Below are 22035 nucleotides of genomic sequence, written 5' to 3' on the forward strand. Positions count from 1 at the left end.
TGAAGCTTGTTGCAGCAACATTTGAGAAGTTTCACATGAAGTAAGTGGTGGGTTGTGTTCACGGTAGAGTTTGGGGAGGGGGGGGGAGGGGATTTTCTTTCAAGCGCCAAGGCCAATCAATGGCACCCTCTCTCTCTTTCAAACAAAAATAGACACACACACTCCTCAGCATGACTAAATGGGATTCTCTCTCTCTCTCTCTCTCTCTCTCTGTGACACACACACACACACACAACTGCAGCAAAGAATGAAGACGTCTCTCTCTCTCTCTCTCTCTCTCTCTCTCTAAGACCTGCAACCCATACAACAATGCCGTAGAAAATGAAACATAATCTCTCTCTCTCTCTCTCTCTCACTCTCTCTCACACACACACACACACACACACACACACACACACACACACACACACACACACACGTGCGTGCATGTTTTAGACGGACCAACTTATCGACGCGTGATATACCTCGCTGCTCGTTATTTTTTCAAGCTGCAAAGTAGAATCACCCTTTACAAAAAACAGAAGTAATCACCCTTCAAAATTGAAGGCTAGCTTGCTAAAAAGTTTGCATAATATAAGTATATATATAGTATTAAGTATTGTGACTTTTTGACTGAACAAAGAAGTCAAAACTAAGTCTTTTCATTTTCTACCATCACAGTACTTGCTAGTTACCCTTCACTTTTACATTTCAAACCAAATGTTTCTTAAGGTTCTTGAAATGAAGGAGAGAGTGACACATGGATGCCCTCTCCTTCCTTGAAAATTTTAAGCTCAATTCTATATAGTATAGATTATTCTGAAATGTATTTAAAAATTTAGAATGGACCCGCAAAATAAACTATAAAGGTAAAGCATATATAAAAATTCATTTAGTATGAAAATGTAAACCATCAACAAAGCCTAATTATATATTTCTACTCCAAATTCACTTTTTACTTGGTAAGCCTAATGCGGTTTTGGCATTTCTTGAACCCACAATTGGCCTCTTGCCATGATCTAGGCCATTGGGTTGAGCTTAAATCGCACCGCTTTTCAACCATTGCTGATAAACAATGCATGCCTACTTTTCTTGCATTGAAAAGCTCATGCTCCAATAGCTTTATAATCGCATGCGTGCGGATCACCACTAGCAAGAAGAATCTCCGCCCACAACAGCGCAGAGTCCGTAGTGTGCGTTCTAACAACAAGTACCTCTCTCTCTCTCTCTCAATCATTGTTCTATTGCAACAAACCTCATGGCTGTGCTAGAGAGAACCAGGAGGAGGAGGCACGGTCCCAGGAGGCGAGAAATCGCCAAAGAGGACATTGCCCATGCAGAGGAGCATGCCAAAAACATAGTAGAGAGGAGAAAGCAGAAGCACAACATGGGGTCAACATGGTGCGTGACAAGAATTGTGAGTAGAAAGCACACCAAGCGATGTAAGAAATTCCTAGGAGCTAAATGAGGAGCGCAACCTCCTGCCACAAGCTTCATCCCCGACCTTGCCCTTGAGAATGATCCCCAACTCATCCTTTGATCTCCCGCTGCTACTATGCCCCATGCAACAACACCCACCCGTCAACCTACTGACCTTGATCTTATCTGTGCTTGCATATGCATGGCAGCTTCTCATGCCAGACAGTAGGGGACCAACACATACAACTCTCCACCAAACCTAGCTATATATGATCGTAGTCGCTAAATATAGCACCCCTTGACTGTACATGCATCTTGACCCTTGGCCTGACATTACTCCCCCCTTGGAGAAGCGTTTTCGTCCTTGAAAACAAAAGTGGTGATGTCTTCATAAGAAGACTAATGTTGTCTACATTGTTTTCCCTTTGCAACCACTTGTATCCAAAACTGGATGAATATGATAGTGTGGACTCTCCATTTATAGCTCACTTCAGTACTTTAAATGAGTCACCACAACACCACAACTAAGAGGTGTCTAAATACATGACCAAATTTCAGACTTCTGAAGGTACTGGAACATGCAATTTGAATACCTCTTCTCAACTTTCCATGCATGTGACATGCTGGCATAACCCATCAACACCGACCAAGTTCTTGACTTGCTGTTGTATCCCGTTAGTAAGCAATTAACCTCATCAAAACAGATGATCAAGGTTGACAACCTGACAATAACATGCAGGGACAAAAACTAGTTGCAACATGCTTTGCGTCATGATAAGAAAACTTCAACCACCTAGAAAGGTAACCGTTCCAATTGTGTCGCTTCTTGCTAACGTATTCTCTTAGCATATCCTTTAGTACTAGATTAATATTACTTGCCCATCTGTCTCTAGACGAGTGATAGTATGTATTGTTGTTTCTCCCCAACCATTCACAAACAATCCTGAAAAAATGACTGTTAAACATGAATTCACAATTACTCACAAAATTGTGATGGAGTCCATATAATCTATATGGTTGTGACCAATCTACTTGATTGGATTAAACTTATACAATTTAGACCATTTATCTACAAACACGCATATCGAGTTTTCCCCTCGTATGGTAGTTGGTAGATCTACAATAAATCTCATAGGAATAATGCACCTGTAGTGCAATATGCTTCATAAGAGATCATGTCCATGAATCCACATGCCGTTCCAAACAAGCCTGTGGTAAACACTAGGGCCCATGACACCTAGTGTCATGCATTTAACACCAACTTCTTTGAACCTGCATTTTCATGTCTAGACTTTCCAAGGTATGTACGTGAAATCCTTGTGACAAAAGTTGGACCATAATATTAGAATGTGAAAACTTAGTCACATCTAAGTACCAACAATGAAACATTTTTCATTAACAAAACATAGCCTTGCTATATATGCAAACAACCATCCCTAAATGATGTTCATCATACTTGTAACCTCAACAAGTCTATACTTAGTACCTGACAATTTCTTGCCACTGAAATTCTTTCTGATATTGTGTGCTCAAAATGGTCAAACAAACGGATGTGACTAGCACCTACGGACTCTGTCACGACACATCATTAGGAAACATACGCCAATGTCATCCCAAAGACTCATATTCTCCACATGTGGAATATGTCTCAGAAAATGATGTGAGGAAAAGTGACATCCAACAAGTACGACGTGTACTTGTGTGTGTAGGTAACTGCAAACACTTAGCAACATGAGTGAGAGGGACCCTCATAAATCTTACTCCACACTGGCTAGACCGAACTCCATGAGTTCCTAGACCCTATTGTAGTACACCGTGTGCCTAACAACATGTACCAAATAGAACCCTACCATGTAGGTTAATAACTAGTTCAACAAGGAACGAACTTGTCATGGTATCCTGGTGAACAATTAACAGAGAAAGTAATACTACTTCCCCAAAATGTCATGCTCTAACATGACCTTGTCAGGTGCATGAAGAGAAAATTGGATGAAAGTCTTTTAACTTATGCATGCCTATTGCAGAGCTGAACCAAACTTATTTGGAAATGATAACCAAAAATATATACTTACAATAAATACCTTATACTTACCCGGAGGTCCAATGCATATTTCAACCTATAAAGATACATGACCAAAATTCCTTTGACCTGCTAATCATTAAAAATAGAGATTAGTGAAGATAAAGAAATTTAAACTGTTAACTCTCGATGTTGCCTTGGCAATCCAAACCCCTTGGCAGATGGAGAATTTTTTTCCCCTGAAAACAAAAGTACAAATGTTCCAGAAGTGACCATCACACTTATTGAGTGATTTAGTAATCACAAACCAGGTCCTACCCCAAAACGGAGCTTCTATAGACATTCCGAGTGCTATAGAGAAAGCAAGAGATTCGCTCAAGTAGGATTCCTAGTTCTTATGGATAGCCATGCTGTCTGAAATACTTGCTACATCTATACAACATGGTATAGATAAGCCAATATGAGTTTAAGATCATCAAAAACTCAGCTCAATGTTTGCACTAAAAACATGTAGTGCTAAAGTGACACCCAAAATATCATTAATGACAAGATTCTTCCTTGTCCACTAACATTGATGGGTACTCCATTGGTGAGATCTATTTGATTGTGAGAACAATCACCCGTGGAATAAAAACAGTTGGCTCATAGCCCATTGAAAACTGATTGATGCATACTAATCTTTATGGCATCATTGCCACTTTATTTCTGAGAGTCAAAGCAGCCTGGCTCATGAGTACGCACAACAAAACATGTATTAAAAACCTACTTAGAAGATTTTCATTATTCCTTGAGAGAGATAGGAAATATATATATATAGAGCGAGAGGGAGCATGATGGATTGAGGAGAATTCTGTAAGTTATTGTAGCTTGTAGCTTATCTTATAGGCACACAACATTCTATTGGTATGCCAATTTCTTATAGAGAAGTAATGAAAACATAAGCCACAACTTAACCCATATACCTTGTATGTGGGCGTGACTGTATCAAATTGACTTCATTATGGCGCTTCGCCCGTGAACAAAGTTCATTTGCTTAAATCATGTTAAACAAACAATACCTTATTGTGTTTGTGACATAGTAGCTAGTCTTATAGCGGAAGCTTCATTCCACCTGGTTGGCATGTGTTGCATGTAGAGTTGTAAGACCTTGGCTACAATGATGGCGTCAAGAGTTTGAGCTGATACCAAAAGTGCCTTGCACAATCGGGCATGGATACATCACAACTCGCCATTGTCATACATAAACTGTGAGCTTATATCCCTACTTTTTCCAAATTCCCACAAATGTGTGCCAATGCCATTGATCCCAAGTCAACGGGAAAGGACCTTGACACGGGTTAGAAGCCTTGCTTCTCATGAATTTTTTCAAAGCACTTTGCTTTGTACAACACACAATCCATGTCAACTTAAAGGTCAAAACGGAATAAAACAAGAAAAACTTGAAATTATCTAACCTTTTCGCGTACCTGTGGCATGTTCAATCTTGAAATCCAGAAGCAAGATCTTGCTTGAGAGTGAATTTCAACTTGATTTTAGTAACTATCACACAGAATGTGGCTCATAGCCATGGATTTTGGAAAACTCAAGTGATCGAATGTACCCAAAGAACCCTCTTGACTTTCATTCGGACACTTAAGTGAAATAATTTGCTGACACATTGCAAAGTTCCCCAAGTTCGTATTGGTGATAGCACATTCCTACCTTTGGAAGCCTCAATGTAATATGCCTAAATTGAAGCCTTGCCTCACATAAGTACTTTTGTGCTCATAGCCAACAAATACTTATGTCGTCATACAGATCTCATGGCAAAAAGAATCGACCTTGTCAAACATGTATAGATAATTGACCTAATCTAATTGTACACCTTATTGAGAATCAGAAAAACACTCGCAAGTTATGTATGTCATACTTGCTTAGCGTGATTTTTGTTGCCCTTGACCATATAGGATTGTCTTGATCGTCTGAAGCTTGGAAAAACATTTTCTATGAACCATATCCTAGGCAAAATGCAAATTTAGAATGATAAAGAGAGAGATTCCTTCTAGTGTCTCAAATTGGAACCAATGGTTGATCATATCAAGCAGCTTTACACCCTTCATTCAGTCTAGCAACAGGCCGTGCCGATCTCCGTGAGATTCTGAAGCACTATTGGGTGGCCTTGCTTTTGCATCAAAATATAACTTTTTGGAAACCCCTCTAGGGAAGTGCCCTGACCTTTGCCACCATGGGGAGAAGCCGTGCTTCTAATTGAGAACATTTTGTAATCAATCCGTGCTTGATTTTTGGTCTTTAAACCAATCATTGGTCTTTGGATAGCCAAATTTTGCTAAACAAAAACCTCAGCATGGTCCAAACTTGCTGGGTTTTTATGCCTTTGACAAGCCATGCTTGCACACAAATTTGATAACAACATTGTTTGCACAAGCCTTCCTCGTGCCTTGATGCAACATGTCCTTGAGGAAAGTAACAAATAAAATTGAAATCTATTGGTTATCTCATAAATGACCTCAAGCAACTTGTCTTGGCAACCGCATGTCCGAAGTGTTTGAGCTTACATGATCCTCGAAATGATCATCAATATTAGTGTTGCCTAGGAGCCTTGCCATTATGGCTAATAGAGGAGAAGTACAAATGTGGGTTGCCAATGCCCAAGTTTGGTTGTCTCCCATGCATGGACTTTGTGTTGCCTCTTGGCCTCACCATGCGATAGCGATGATCCTGCCTTGCAGAGGTGTGCATATGACCTTGTCATAGCCTTGCTAAAATATTCATGTTGAGAGTGCTCCATGTCTACTGATATGGCCGTGCCAATCTATGAATTTCATATTTTTTAAATTCTCCAAATCGAATTTGATGCTAAACGTCAGTATCCACATTCTGGGTGCTTATTCACTGCTTGCGATAATTACAATTTCACAGTTTGTGTCATAATAATCAATATCTAATTCTCCTAAATGATTTTCCATGTGAAACTGATCATTTAATATGGGGAAGTGCCAGGGGAGAAAAAGCTAGAATATTGGTTAAGCTAGCAGACCGGCCACAGTAGGGATCCAAAGGAGGGAAAATAGGGATCCAAAGGGGGGGCCATCTGCAAAAGAGCAATGTGCAACAATGGGCTTAAAAGACCCTAAGGTTCAGCCCATTAAGACTTCCAAAATGCTAAGGTTCCAAAATTCAAAGGTTTTGTCCAAGGTCAAAAGCCTATGGAAATTGGATGCTTTGTGTGTGTCCCAAAAGTCTTTCTCAAGGCCTACAAAGGAGGGGGCGAGCCCAAGAAGTAGGGGATGAGAGAGAAACACACACACACACACACACACACAAGCTTCCTTTGTACACAAGGGGAAAGAGGGACACATGTCAACTCCCTAGCCCAGATGCCCACAAGGTGTACTCAAATCCTATTGGATGGCCTTGGAGGTGTACCAATGACAATTAGGCTAGAGTAAGTCTAGTTTAATTAACTTAAAAACACTTAATAAAAGAACCACTAGGAATTAATCTCTCTAGAAGACTATTGGACAGTCTCCTAAGGGGTCTAATGAGCATTCAACAGCCCAATGGCTTTCCTGATTCCTATTAGCCAGGAGACAAAGGGGTCCAATGAGAGTTTAGTTGCATTAATTAATTAGAAAAAGCTCTCACAAAAGGGGAAAGGGGGACACATGTCAGAAGGCTATCACTTATGCTCTTGAAATCCTATTGGCTAAGCCTAGGGAGGTCCAATGGGGTGTCTGCATGAGCAAATAGCAAGAGGTCCACCAAGAGAGAGGGGGGGCTGATTTTTCAAAGGCATTATTGACTTACACACTCACACAGTCTATGTGTGAAGCAAGAAGACTCTCTCTCTCTCTCCTTCTCAAGCTTTAATGGAAAGCTTATAACCTACTCCAAGCTTGTGAGAAGGGAGGCCTACACCAACAACTCTTGGCTTTGTGATGCAAATCATCCAACCAAGAGCCAAGATTCAATGCATGCTCGTCTCCTCTACCATGCTAATTACTAAGCTAAGCTATGCTAATATGAGTGATTATGTGAGGAGATGTATATCTTTCTCGTAAGACTACTCCTTCTTCCTCTCAATCTAGTCTCATACCCCACTATCTCTCACCATCTTCAAAGGTGAGTGAGGTCTTGGGTCCGAGACCGTGAGGCAATTGATGTTGTGTTTGATAATTGTTTTGCTTAGTGCTTGAAGTTTCCATCTTCATTGCACTAGCTAGTATTGAAGGAACACAAAGAATTGTATTGTAAAATGTCGCTCTTGATGGGAGAAACCATAATACAAAGCTTTTGGAGGGGGGACCGGCTCCATGCAAATCCGGTCCTCAACTATTGTCAATTGCTTAATTTCTCTCTCTTGTTCATGCCCCAGGTTATTCACTCTATATACAAAACGGGACGCCACCTGCGAGCGGACAACTTTGATAAAACCCCTATATACGACTCATATTAAGGAATATGACCCCCCTATCTATGCTTATACGACAATCATTGCAAAAAACTATCATACCCCTATCTTACATATAAAATTTAGGTCTCACATGATCTAACTAAGTAAAACTAGTCAAAGAGCGTGTAGCATAGTGATTGGCAACATACTAAGGAACCACTTCTATTGATAAGTAGATGTACCCTCAATGTGGCTTAGTTTGACTCTCAATTATAAAGTTGTATTAGGTTCTCCGTGTAAACTTGCATCTATACAAACTCTCTATAGCTTTCATCCATCAACAAATGAAGTATAATCACGTACAAAACAAGAAATTGATACAAAGTAGTGTTAGTTCTTGCATGTATCTTTGTAGCTATTGCCTCACAAGTTCGAGGGAAAACTCTTTTGGGAAGCCATGATTTTGAAACACAAAAACTTCCTCTGGTTTTTCCCTTTTCTCACTCCTTCCACCCCCCCACCCCCCCCAAATATGATATCCCCTCCCTTATTTCTAAGATTGGGAGATATATTATTGGGGGCCTGCCCCTAACTTATACGCTTATGTAACTTGTAAAAAAATCCCCCTCCCTTGCACTTACGTGGTGCAGTAAGTTTTCCATGGTGAATCCCCCGGGGTTCATGCTATCTAACTAGGTGTTATTCTTTTTGTTTCTCTCTCCACCCAAGCACTCTTGTTATTCTCATTATGAATCTATTCTAATGAAATGCTCACTATGTTCATGCTATTTTCCACTACACAAGTTACTAGGCCAGTAAATGTTACATTCATATCAGAGGTTTCTCTTTTCTTGCTCAAGAAGGGAGGTCCTCAAGCTAGCTATAAATGGTTGGTATTATTAATTGCATGGAGTAAGATAGGGATTTTTCAGCCTTGCAGTGCGCCTGCCTTTGTGCAGTTAATGGGGCATCACCGTCGAGAGCTATGGTCTTGATAGTGGAGTCCTACGAGGTTTGCCTACCGCTTAACCACTATTGAGCTATTAGAAGCTTGACAAGAGCCGGTGCTGTTTTGGTGTTGAAAGACCCTCTCTTCTATTCCTTGCAATTAATGGTATTCGAGCCATGGGTATAGTAGCTTGAGTGCTTTTTCTAAAGGGGTAAAGAGGAGTAGCAACTAGGGCTTGAAGTGCCAAAGTACACTTTAAAAGTTTACACCTAAAAGTTGTTAGAATGGCTGACAATAGTAAAGAGAGTGAAATTAATGTTGATAACTTTGATTTTGCTAATGAGCAGGCTACTAATGATGCCCTGATGCTTATTAACTACCTTGTTTCTAGGATTCAACAAGCCATGGGCATTCCCTCCAAAGTGAAGTGCAACGGCAGCTTCGTGCTCATCCCAGGGGATTCACTAAGTCTTACCGTATGGTATCACGTGAGTGTACAATAGGGGGGTTATAAAGGGGAGAAAAGGTGCATTTTACAAAGGATGGTCCCGTATATAGGGGTAAAAAAGGGAAATTTGGTGCACGCAGGTGACGTGTCCTTATTATAAGTGGTGAATCCCCCGGGGTGCTCCTGGGATTCTCCAAACTCCCCACCATGACGAGAGAGTACCTAGGAAGCCTCCTTGCCAGACTCCCAAAAGAGGCCTCTCTCTGATTCAAGAATAAGAAGAGGATCCATACGAAGGGCTCAAAAATTTTCTTCTTGATGAAGCATCCCCTTCCCAAAGAAGAATTCAAGAGCCCCCACCGAAGGAACGAGAAAGAGTGAGTCTCCTGCCACCTTGGCGGAGATGGCTCCATGAAGACGACATGCTAAATGCTCTCCATCACCTCCAAAATGGAGAAGACCATCATACACTTCTCCACACCATAATTCAAAAAGGGATTAACAAAAGCAAGAGAAGAAAAAGGCGAGAAAGAGGACACCCTCTTCTCTATCTTCTTCATCCTCTTCCTCTTATGAAAGTGATGATGCAAACAAAGAAGATCAATGCTAGAAAAAGGAGAGAAAGAGGTCACCCTCCTCTCCATCTTCCTTGAAATTTTCATCTTTTGAAGAAAGCGATGGTGCAACTTTTGAACCATCAAAAAGAAGAGGCCGTAGGAAATCCTGTGCCGCATGGTAGAAGAGGTTGTCCAAGCTCAAGAAGTTCAAAGAGGGAGGAAAGAGCATCTCTTTCCTTACCTACGATGGCACCTTTGGTGCTATGGACAAAGTCTTGGATTTCATCCAACAATTCTATGCGGCATTTGGAGATGAGGGCTTCACGGAGTCCTCTAAGCTACACCATGTAGCTATGCACTTTCAAAAGTCCGCCAGGCAATGGTGGTCTAGCCTACGGGCCAATAGTGAAGTTCCACAAACCTGGAAAGCTTTAAGAGCTTCCATTATGAAGCAGTTTTTGGCCACCGATGCCAAAGACAAAGTACTCACCATACCCATTGTACATACACAAGCTTTCAATAAGTCAATAAAGAGCTCTATTTCCATGTACATGATTTTTGTTAAAAATTCTCAAAATGAATCTAATGCTTTAGCAAAAGAAAATATACACAATCAAAAGGAATTAGAGTTATCCAATTTTCTCAACGGGTTTCAAGATGTCTTTATTGACGACATCCCTTGTGAGCTACCTCCTAAACGAGGCAATGATGACCATGCAATTGAACTTCTTCCAAGAAGTTCACCGCCTAACAAACCTCCTTATAGAGTTTCTCAAGCTCAACAAGAGCAGATTATGCGGCAAGTGCATGAGTTAGTTGAGAAGGGCATGGTTAGGCCTAGCTCATCTCCATTTTGTTCTCTTGTGCTACTAGTGGAAAAGAAAGACATCACATATCGTATGTGTGTCGACTATAGAGCACTAAATAGGATCATTATCAAGAATAGGTTTCCCGTTCCACGGGTAGATGACCTATTTGATAAGCTACAAGGGTCCACCTACTTCAGTAGGAATGACCTAAAAAGTGGCTATCATCAAATAAGGATAGTTGATCAAGACATTGTAAAGACCGCATTTTGCACTACGTTTGGTCTTTACAAATATATTGTCATGCCTTTTGGCTTGACCAATGCACCAGCCACATTCAACCGCTTGATGGAGAAGCTATTCAGGCCTCACCGAACCTTTACTGGAGTGTTCTTTGATGATACCATCATCTACTCTAATTCATTAGACAAACACAAGCAACACCTCCAGGTAATATTTCAAGTTTTAAGAGAGAATAAACTTTATGTTAAGAAAAGTGATTTTTTCTTACAAGAGATTCAGTATTTAGTTCATATTATCTCTCAAGATGGCATCCAAATGGATCCATGAACGTTAGAGGGATGGCCTAAACCAAGGAATCTTCATGAACTAAGAAGCTTTATAGGTATGTGTGCATACTATAAACGCTTCATAGAAAATTTCTCACTAATAGCAGGACCATTACATGACCTAACAAAGAAAAATGTTAGGTACACATGGTATGCAAAGGAGAACAATGCTTTTGAACAAATTTATCTCTCAACCTGTGCTTACACTACCGGATCTCTCAAAGCCATTTGAGGTCCAATGTGATGCTTCCGGTGATTTCCTTGGAGCTGTTTTGCTCCAAGAAGGGCACGTCATAGGCTATGAAAGTCGAAGACTCGACCCTTTTGAGCAAACTCTAGGCATAGATGAAAAGGAACTCCTTGCAGTTCTACATGCCTTAGACTCATGGAAGCACTATTTATTGGAGACTCCTTTCATTCTGCAAACGGATCACCAAAGTCTTAAGTACTTCATGATGCACACAAAGCTCTCCAACAAACAAATGAGGTGGGCAAATTTCTTTTCACAATTTCATTTTCATATTGCTCACATTGCTGGCAAGCATAATCAAGTAGCCAATGCACTCTCAAGACGGCCGAGAGTGAATGCGGTTTCCATAGCAACTCACAATGATCTATCTTCTATGATAGATGAGTATGCTATTGATCCTGATTTTAGAGATGTGATTTCAGCCCTTGCACTAGGGAAGAAAGAGGAACAATTTACTTTACAAGATGGTTATCTTTTCTATGGCGACAAACTATGCGTTACTAACTCACTCCATGAGAAAGTAATGTATGAATCTCATGATCCTCCTTATGCGGGGCATAGAGGGATTTCGTCTACCCTAAGGGGGATTGAAACATATTTCTATTGGCCTACCATGAAAGCAAACATACAAGAGTATGTTTCTAAATGTGTGGTATGCCAAAAGACGAAGTTTGATAGAGGAAGCAACCTGGATTGCTTCAACCTTCGCCAATCCCTAATTCACCATGGGAGAGCATATCCATGGATTTTTTCTTTGGATTGCCGAAGTCTATCTATGGGAATACGGGAATATGGACGATAGTAGACAGGTTCAGTAAACAAGCTCATTTCATACCTGTCAAAAAGACTATCAAAGCCCATCAAATGGCAACCCTCTTCATTTCACAAATCTTCAAGTATCATGGCTTGCCAATGTCTATAGTGTCTGATAGAGATCCTAGAATGACCAGTAATTTTTGGAAGGATCTCTTTGAGAATTTAGGAACAAGGATAAATTTCTCTTCAGCCTATCACCCGCAAATGGATGGCCAAAGTGAAATAGCTAACCTAACAATTCTCGATCTACTAAAAACCTATGTAACGGAAGTAGATTAAAGATCCCAATGGGAGAAGTACTTACCCTTAGTGGAGTATGCCTACAATAACACTGTACATACTTCCACGGGAAAAGCAACTTTTGAGGTAATTGAGGGAAGATAAAAAAGTCTCCATGCTACTTAAGGTACACAGGAAGATCTTCGCTGCAGATGAGTATAGCCGAGACCTACAAGAATCTTTCCAAAAGGTTAAGAATGCTATCTCTATCTCATAGGAAAGGCAAAAGGCTACTGCTACTGACAAGCACAGAAGAGCCCAAGCCTTTAAAGAAAATGATTGGGTCTTACTCAAAATTTCCAAGGCTCGATTAAGGCACACGACGGGCAAGAATCCTACGGGACAGCAAAAGTACTATGCTAAGTTAGCAAAAAGGTACTATGGCCCCTTCCAAATTCTTAGGCCAATCAATGAGATGACCTATCAACTCAAGTTGCCCAGCCATTGGCTCATACAAAATGCTTTTCATGTGAGCCTATTAAATCCTTACAAAGGAGAGCCACCTCAAGAACCAACTATTGAAGACCCACCGGAGATCGAGGACCAAGAAGAGGTGATGCAGCCTGAGTCCATTCTCCGACATGAAGACAAGGTACTAAGAGGCGGTGAGACTATCCGACGATATCTTATTAAGTTTAAGAAATATCCTTTTAAAGATGATAGATGGATGCAAGGCATACAACGAAAGGATAACCTAAACCTTGTCAATGCTTACAATGCTTCCCAAGAGTAAGCAAATGTACAAATGTTAAAAATGAACAAAGTTTTTTTGTCTTATAAGACTCTCTTTTTATTTATTGTGCACAAAAATGAAATAGTATGCATGCTTAGATCAAGTTTGCAGAGATGGCGTCTCCCAAATACCAAGTAGAGCTTGTCACTCTACTATGGAAGATTGATAGGACTAATGTGCAGACATGCTTGCGACAACTTAGGCTCTCAAGCACCAAATGGACTAGTCATCCATTCTGGAACGATGTCGTAGGGTAACATAGGGAACCTCTATCCGCTAGGAAAAAGGACTAATGAATATGCTTTATCTTCTCTACCCTATAGTCGAGGATGAGATGATTTCAAGAGAGAGGTAATGTCATAATAATCAATATCTAATTCTCCTAAATGATTTTCTCATGTTAAACTGATCATTTAATATGGGGAAGTTCCAGGGGAGAAAAATCTAGGATATTGGTTAAGCTAGCAGACCGGCCACAGTAGGGATGCAAAGGAGGGTAAATAGGGATCCAAAGGGGGGGCCATCTGCAAAAGAGAAATGTGAAACAATGGGCTTTAAAGACCCTAAGGTTCAACCCATTAACACTAGGTTGGTAATGGGACACTTTTATGTCGTGTGACACTTTTATGTCCTGTTAAGTGACCATTTTCCTTGAATTATGTCAAGAGTTTCAAAATAGATTTTGAGGTGCTACCTGTCTAGAAAGTTGTCTCATGAGCTAAAAAAAACTCGACATTTTTTTGGAATATCAATTCCATCTTTAACCTTGTCCTTGCGCAACATTTCACAACCTAAACTGTGTGGAAAAACGGGTCCTGTTTTTGGCATTTTTAAACTTTTTGTAACTATACTACTCTAGAATTCATGTTTCTGAGGTCTATAATGCTAGAGAACTATCTTTAGTAGTCCTCAACATGTCCTAATGCTTCTAGGGAGAAATAAATGTTAAAGTTGTAAGTTATGACCAAATTACAAAAATTGTCAAATCCTGTTTTTTAGCCAATTTTAGCTCTTCTATGATTTTTTTGGTGGCTTTCATGATATCCAAATGCAGTTTTGATTTTCTATGTCGCATATTGTAACATAAAGCTAATATTCCTTGAGTTTTGGGGCACCTAATACCCTATTTTGCATAGTAGACAACGATGGTTGATTTTTTCAATTATAGAAGAAAACAAAACATTCTAGTATATCAAGTATAGCTTTTTCAATATTGTTAGTTTCTTATGACAACTACATGCATTTTGTAGATAGTAACCATATCTAGTCATAAAGATCAAATTTGGCTAGATATTGAATAGTTTCTATGGGATTCTACAACTCATAATGTTGAACCCAGTTTTTCATGTTTGCTGTATTTAGCACTTCATCTTTGTCCCCAAGATTCCCCTTGGTAAGAGATGTATTATTCTTTTGACATGCTCCATGGCTCCTTATGAATGTAAAGAACAATAGGGAACTAAGAAAACATGCATATATTATTTATATTGAGCGTGGCTATAGAAACTTTGATGATAGGTTTGTAGAATGGTAAAAATTCAACTTTTTTGTACCTATTTCTTTTGGCAAAACAAAAAATAGTGAGTGAGAAGCAATCATATGTTCTGATCACCAACTCATTGAAGTTAACTAGGGAATTTATCTCAAGTGCTACAAAAATCCCTAATCTTATTTTTATGCAACAAAACGTAAGAAATGACTGTTTTGATGAAAATGTACTGGTCCATCAACTTTGGAGGCTTGGTGTGACCAAAAGATGAGAAATTTTACAAGTTTCTTATTTTTTCCATGTGTAGTAGGCCTTGAACTATAACCTCATGAAAGGATTTTACAAAATGAGTGGATCTACTATGGTTTTGGAGGTTTTTTTCAAAACCCTGAAAGGACACTTTTATGTCCTGTTAGGTTACCAACCTAGTGTTAAGACTTCCAAAATGCTAAGGTTCCAAAATTCAAAGGTTGTGTCCAAAGGTCAAAAGCCTAGGGAAATTGGATACTTTGTGTGTGTCCCAAAGTCTTTCTCAAGGCCTACAAAGGAGGGGGCGAGCCCAAGAAGTAGGGGATGAGAGAGAAACACACACACACACACACACACACACACACACACACACACACACACACACACACAAGCTTCCTTTGTACACAAGGGGAAAGAGGGACACATGTCAACTCCCTAGCCCAGATGCCCACAAGGTGTAATCAAATCCTATTGGATGGCCTTGGAGGTGGACCAATGAGAATTAGGCTAGAGTAAGTCTAGTTTAATTAACTTAAAAGCACTTAATAAAAGAACCAATAGGAATTAATCTCTCTAGAAGACTATTGGACAGTCTCCCAAGGGATCCAATGAGCATTCAACATCACCCATTGGCTTGCCTGATTCCTATTGGCGAGGAGACAAAGGGGTCCAATGAGAGTTTAGTTGCATTAATTAATTAGAAAAAACTCTCACAAAGGGGAAAGGGGGACACATGTCAGAAGGCTATCACTTATGCTCCTGAAATCCTATTGGCTAAGCCTAGGGAGGTCCAATGGGGTGTCTGCATGAGCAAATAGCAAGAGGGGTCAACCAAGAGGTGAGGGGGGGCTGATTTTTCAAAGGCATTATTGACTTACACACTCACACAATATATGTGTGAAGCAAGAAGACTCTCTCTCTCTCTCTCTCTCTCTCTCTCTCTCTCTCCTTCTCAAGCTTTAATGGAAAGCTTATCACCTACTCCAAGCTTGTGAGAAGGGAGGCCTACACCAACAACTCCTGGCTTTGTGATGCAAATCCAACCAAGAGCCAAGCGTCAATGCATGCTCATCTCCTCTACCATGCTAATTACTAAGCTAAGCTATGCTAATATGAGTGATTATGTGAGGAGATGTATATCTTTCTCGTAAGACTACTCCTTCTTCCTCTCAATCTACTCTCATACCCTGGTAGCTCTGACCATCTTCAAAGGTGTGGGAAAGGTGTGTGAGGTCTTGGGTCTGAGACCGTGAGGGAATTGATGTTGTGTTTGACAAGTGTTTTGCTTAGTGCTTGAAGTTTCCACCTTCATTGCACTAGCTAGTAATGAAGGAACACAAAGGATTGCATTGTAAAATGTCTCTCTTGATGGGAGAAACCATAATACAAAGCCTTTTGGAGGGGGGACCGACTCCATGCAAATCCGGTCCTCAATTGTTGCCAATTGCTTAATTTCTCTCTCTTTTGAAGTTTTGTTCATGCTATCTAACTAGTTGTTATGCTTTTTGTTGCTCTCTCCACCCAAGCACTCTTATTATTCTCATTAGGAATCTATTCTAATGAAATACTCACTACGTTCATGCTATTTTCCACTACACACAAGTTACTAGGCCATTAAATGTTACAGTTTGCAAGCAATTGTTTGATTCCATCCAAAAGGGCTAATTTGTGCAAATTTTTTAGTTTTGCAGTAAATGTATTGTTGCTTTGGGGACAAGAAAATCCCAAAAAAATTGCTGGAGTGATCGCCGCAAGGTCCAAAATTCCATCATCTTGTGCATGCACCCTTAACAGGGCCAAGATTGGCCGCGGGCGCCCACCGTTTGAAGGGAAGAAAAACAACCCCAATGTCAGCAAACAATGGTGACATGTTGCGCAGAGGAGGAGGAGGAAATGGTGGGCCGTACAAGGCTCCTTTCTCGTCACTGCAAAAATGCCAAACTTACTCTCCCTAGCATGCAAGTGTCAAGCCCAAAATCGATCGAATTTGTGCAGGTCAAACCCGGCTAGCCTTGCATGCAGGAGGCTGCTCCGACCTAAGTTGCATTTATATGCCCGTATATCAAAAATTGTATGTATATTTTGGTGTTATACGTTGTATAATTGTATTATACGCGTAACTCCAAATAAACAATATTTGATCGAAATATTGTTTGCCTTATAAAAAAAGGTACCGCGACAGGTTTGTTGTGATTGCTAGAGAGAGAGAGAGAGAGAGAGAGAGAGAGAGAGAGAGAGAGAGAGAGAGAGAGAGAGAGAGAGAGAGAGAGAGAGAGAGAGAGAGAGAAAAGCAGAGCAGAGGAGAGTCGAGCAGAGAAGAGTCGAGCCGAGCCGAGCAGAGCAGAGCAGGTAATTTTTCTTCTAATTTTTTATGTTTTTTTGGTGAATTTTATTTGCTACCGCTGTTGTTGTGGAGCTTTGCTCACACCTCAGTGTTAGTTTGCATCTTTTTTTTTTTGCTAGAGTTGTTGTTGTGGAGCTTTTCTCACACCTCAGTGTTAGTTTGCAAGTTTAGACACTTGTCCTTGACTGTGTTGATCCTCGTGACACACTGCACAAGGGGGGATAGACTTTAGATGATTTGTTCTTGACTGCTGCTGCTGACATCCGTGTCACACTGCAGGGAGTAGCTTAGGTTGTATAATTATATTTTCCATCCCTGGTTGTTACTGACCATTGAGTCGCACTGCAGGGAGGAGTTAGCTGTCTTACATATTTTCTTCCTAGTTGTTGGCTGACCATTGCATCGCACTACTGGAAGATCAGATTTAAAAAAATTTATTCTTTGTCTTTGTTTATTGCTGACCACTGTGTCGCACTACAAAGAGAAGTTTAGGGTTGCCAAATCCTTTGTTCTTAACTGTTGTTGCTGACCATCGCGTCGCACCGCAAGAAGATTGGATTTAATAGATTCTCATCTCTGATTGTTGCTGACCACCGTGTCGCACTGCAGGGAGGGGTTTAGGGTTTTTAAATCCATCATTCTGGGTTGTTGTTGACCATCGTGTCACACTGTAGGGAGATTGGATTTAATGGATTCTTTGTCTCTGGTTGTTGCTGCCACCGAGTCGCACTGCAGGGAGGGGATATATATTTCACATATTTCAATCTTGAATTATTTGATCATTGCATCACACTACAGGTTGATTGGATTTGATAAATTTCTCCTCTCTAGTTGTTGCTGACAACTGTGTCACACTGTAGAGAGAGGTTAGGTAGTATTAATCCTTTTTCCATGATAGTTGTTGACTTCCTGTCGCATTGCAGGGAGATTTTTATTATACGTTTTTTCGTCTTTGGCCATTGTTGACCACGGCATTGCACTGCAGGGAGGAACTCTATATGTTTTAAGGTCTTTCATTATTGGTTGTTATTATTATCCATGAAATGTTTTTGTCTAGGACTATTTACAGTCATATATGTCAAATTTATATCTATTCTAGATTCACCTTACTTATATTTTCTTCATGTATTTTCAGGTTTCAGCATGGTAGAGATAAAGTTAACGCATCAGCATTGCAAAATCATTTGTGATGCTCTAGTTTTGTTTCTCTATGGAGCTTAAGACAATCATTTGCGACGGGCATTTGATCCACTGCAGGCAAAGTTCAATGATTTTGTGATTGAACTTGTGGAACAGTGTTGGCTGAAGCTGTGTAGTGCATTCCCTATTTTATTTGACCCAGCTCTGCGCACTAATGGAGTGATGCATAACACAGTAAAGTAATTATTAGGCCAGTTCACTAGAAGCTTTGAAAGTATGGTTCATCCAAAAATCAAAACCAAACCTGGAATCAAACAGCGAATGCAGCTTGTGGCAGAGCTACATTCAGAATTGAAGAGCAAGGATAAGATCGAAGGCTTTTCAAAATATCCTAGGATAGAAGAAGATGTACCTCCTCCTTCAGGTGCTCAGCTCTTAGTTGTACACCTGGATGATACAACCTGTCCTGTTGTCCTACACTTACTTGGGGAGTATTCTATCTTTCACTTGCAAAGCACCCCAATTATGTGAGGGATGTTTTGCAAATGTGAAACAAGTTTCAGTGGCCCATCCTCTCTTCAAAGATCCTATCTATGCGGCAAAGATCTACAAGGACTAGATAGGAAGCAAGCTGACATTACAAATTGTGCTAGAGGAGGCAACTGCTACAATCGTTCAGTGGCATGATATTGCCCCGTTCTCTTGTTAGAGGAGGCTAGAGGAGGCAACTGCTACAACTGTTCAGCATTGTGGCAACTGCTACAAATTGTGCTAGAGGAGGCAACTGCTACAATTGTTCATCATTGTGGCATGATATTGCCCCGTGCTCTTGTTCGTTATAGCAAAAGGCCTATGTTGATCTTCAAGATTTGGAATGGAGGTCACCTTGAGCAGTGGATTCAGGCATGTCAATCATGATGGAAGCAAGCCTACAATCAGAGATTTTCAACACACATCTGGAACTGTACAACAGTTCATAAACAAAATGTTTTTGATCTACAACGCTCTTTTACAGACGATGAAATGTGTGCATAGTCACGACTTCATTCACAATGATCTACACACTAGAAATATTCTACTACATTTTGGCGAGTGAGGAGTGTATGCTAACATTGCGGACAAAGTACACCATCAAACACTTTGGCAACATTTCCCAAGATGCCAAATCTCACCCCTCAAACTAGAGCTCAGTTTGAGCGAGATTATCCATGGACTACCCCTGAAAATATAAGCACCAATCCTCCTCCTTTCACCAAAGCATTTGATATATATAGTCTCTCATATATTCTTAGATGCTTGGTTGCGTGTATTCCAGAGCCCTCCAAGATTCTCAAGCGTAATTTTTTACGAAATGTAAACAAACATCTTGCTACTAGAAAATTCTCCAAACCCTTAGATAGACCTAAAATATGGGATTTAAGCCTTTGTTTGAATGGAGCCCATAATATTGGCTATCATGTTGTAAACAAATCTGGCTTGAGGCATGTTGACGATTAGATCAGTAACAATTTTTTTTGTCATTAATGGTGTGCAATGTGTGGTGATATCTCAAACTAGATCTTTAATCCTATTTTCAGTTACGTCTTTAAAGTTCTTCAAGTTAAGGTTTTTAAGTATTTCAAGTTGGATTGCTAAAATCCTCTAAACCATCTCTCTTTTCTAAGTGCTAAGACCTATCTCATTAAAGTTTACTATTTTGCATTTTAGGTATGGAAGATATTGCTCCCAACCAGAAGACACAACAACCTAATGATCCTTTGCTTAATCATGCATTGGCTCAACAAATTTACAAAGAGAAAGAGATTCGGGTGGCTCAAGGAGATCTCAGCACTTTGACTGCATCCAAAGAAGACGAATCACAGCTTCAAGGGGAGCCACTAGATTACATGCAATGCAGACAGCTAGACCCGAATCACTTTGCACGCAATATATTATTTCTAGTCAGTGGAAATGCTAAGGCTTTCGCTCCCTTGAAGGTTTTAGATCTGCAACACACTGTCCTCGCAAGAAATATCCTTTCAAGATTTATCCAAGTGTACAGATTGCCACCAAATAATAATCACAAGTGGCAATTTACTTTGTGCAACAATGCTAGTGTTATTATGTATTGCGACTCAAAGTAGATTGGAACGATCGTCTCACTACAGGAGGTGTTGGCAAAGGATACCCAGTTGAGAAGATTCATGCACAAGAAGCCAATCAAGAAGATCCTCCTCACAAGAGAGGTTACACATATTTGCCCGAAGAAACCGCAATCATTGAGCAGCTTGCAACCCAAGGCATGGATTTAACAAGTCAAAGAGAGACCCCAGCCATGCTACGTGCTCGTATAGCAAAGCTGAAAAGGAAGTTGGCATGGTTCGAAGCAAGGTATGGGCCTGTTAACGAAGAAGAGATAGGCAATGCGGGTCCAAGTGATTCATTTGGCAATTCAGAATTTTGTGTATTTGATCTTTTTGGAGAACTAGCCCATGATTTACATTAAATCTCCCAAAAAATACTAAGCTTTTTTTGTATCTTAAATCTCCAGATTTGTAATTAAAACCTCTTTTTGGTATGTATCTCTATTTGTTGAAACAAATAGACATGTCACATGTTGTTGCAATTGTGTAAGTTAAGTTCTCTCTTCCTCCCTCTTTTTGACAATGATAGATAGCAGATGGAGAGAAAGAGAGACAATGAGAGAGAGAGAGAGAGAGAGAGAGAGAGAGAGAGAGAGAGAGAGAGAGAGAGATTGTGAAGCTAAACTCCACATAACTTTTGCATTGCAAAATTAATTGAGAATATAGTACAAAATTTATAGCTCATCCGTTACATGCACCATGTCATCAGTTTCTTTGACATTTGAACATTCCGGAGATCAATATCCTCAGGGTTCCATTCTGTTTCATCATCAGAGTTGAGCTCATTTGCAATTGCTTCGTGTGTTTGAAAACGTTCAAAGCTTTCTTCTGTGGCACGTATGACTAACTTTGCTGGCTTATGCATAAGTCGCATGTTACAAAGTACATACACCAAGTCCGCAGCTCGTTTAGGACTTAATCGATTTTGTTTTTTGTATGCAAAAAAGAAAAAAAAGACCAATTTCTTTCACAGCTACCACTTGAGGTGGCAATAGACACTACTCTCACAACCACATGTTGAAGTTTTACTTTTTCTCCACCGTACTCTTTCCACCAAACTGGTGCGCTCATCGTCTTGATAGCATCTATATGCCAAGGATCCCCAAACATTCCTTCTTTTCTAGTATATACCGTCTTCTCTGTGTATGCCACCTGTCCATCCACATTGCCTAATAGTTGAGCACACACTTTCTTGAAATCACTGATCACTTCATTGTTTGAAGATTGCTCGTGCATATGGAACTTGGGATCTAAAACAAAACCTGCTCCATGTAAAGGAGTATGTAGCTGCTCCCATCGTCTTTTGACAAATGACATCATCATGGCTTCTTCTTTTCTTGCATAAGATGTACAGTCTTTTGAATTGCGAGTAGCTTCATGTATGTACTGAGTGGCATAAAATGGTAACCATCTTTTTGCAACATTTGTCAGCCTACTCAACGTCCTCTTCCTCATATGTGTATATATTTTTC

This window comes from Adiantum capillus-veneris, chromosome 19 (assembly GCF_014529385.1).
Source record: "Adiantum capillus-veneris isolate H3 chromosome 19, ASM1452938v2, whole genome shotgun sequence".
Classification (NCBI taxonomy): Eukaryota; Viridiplantae; Streptophyta; class Polypodiopsida; order Polypodiales; family Pteridaceae; genus Adiantum; species Adiantum capillus-veneris.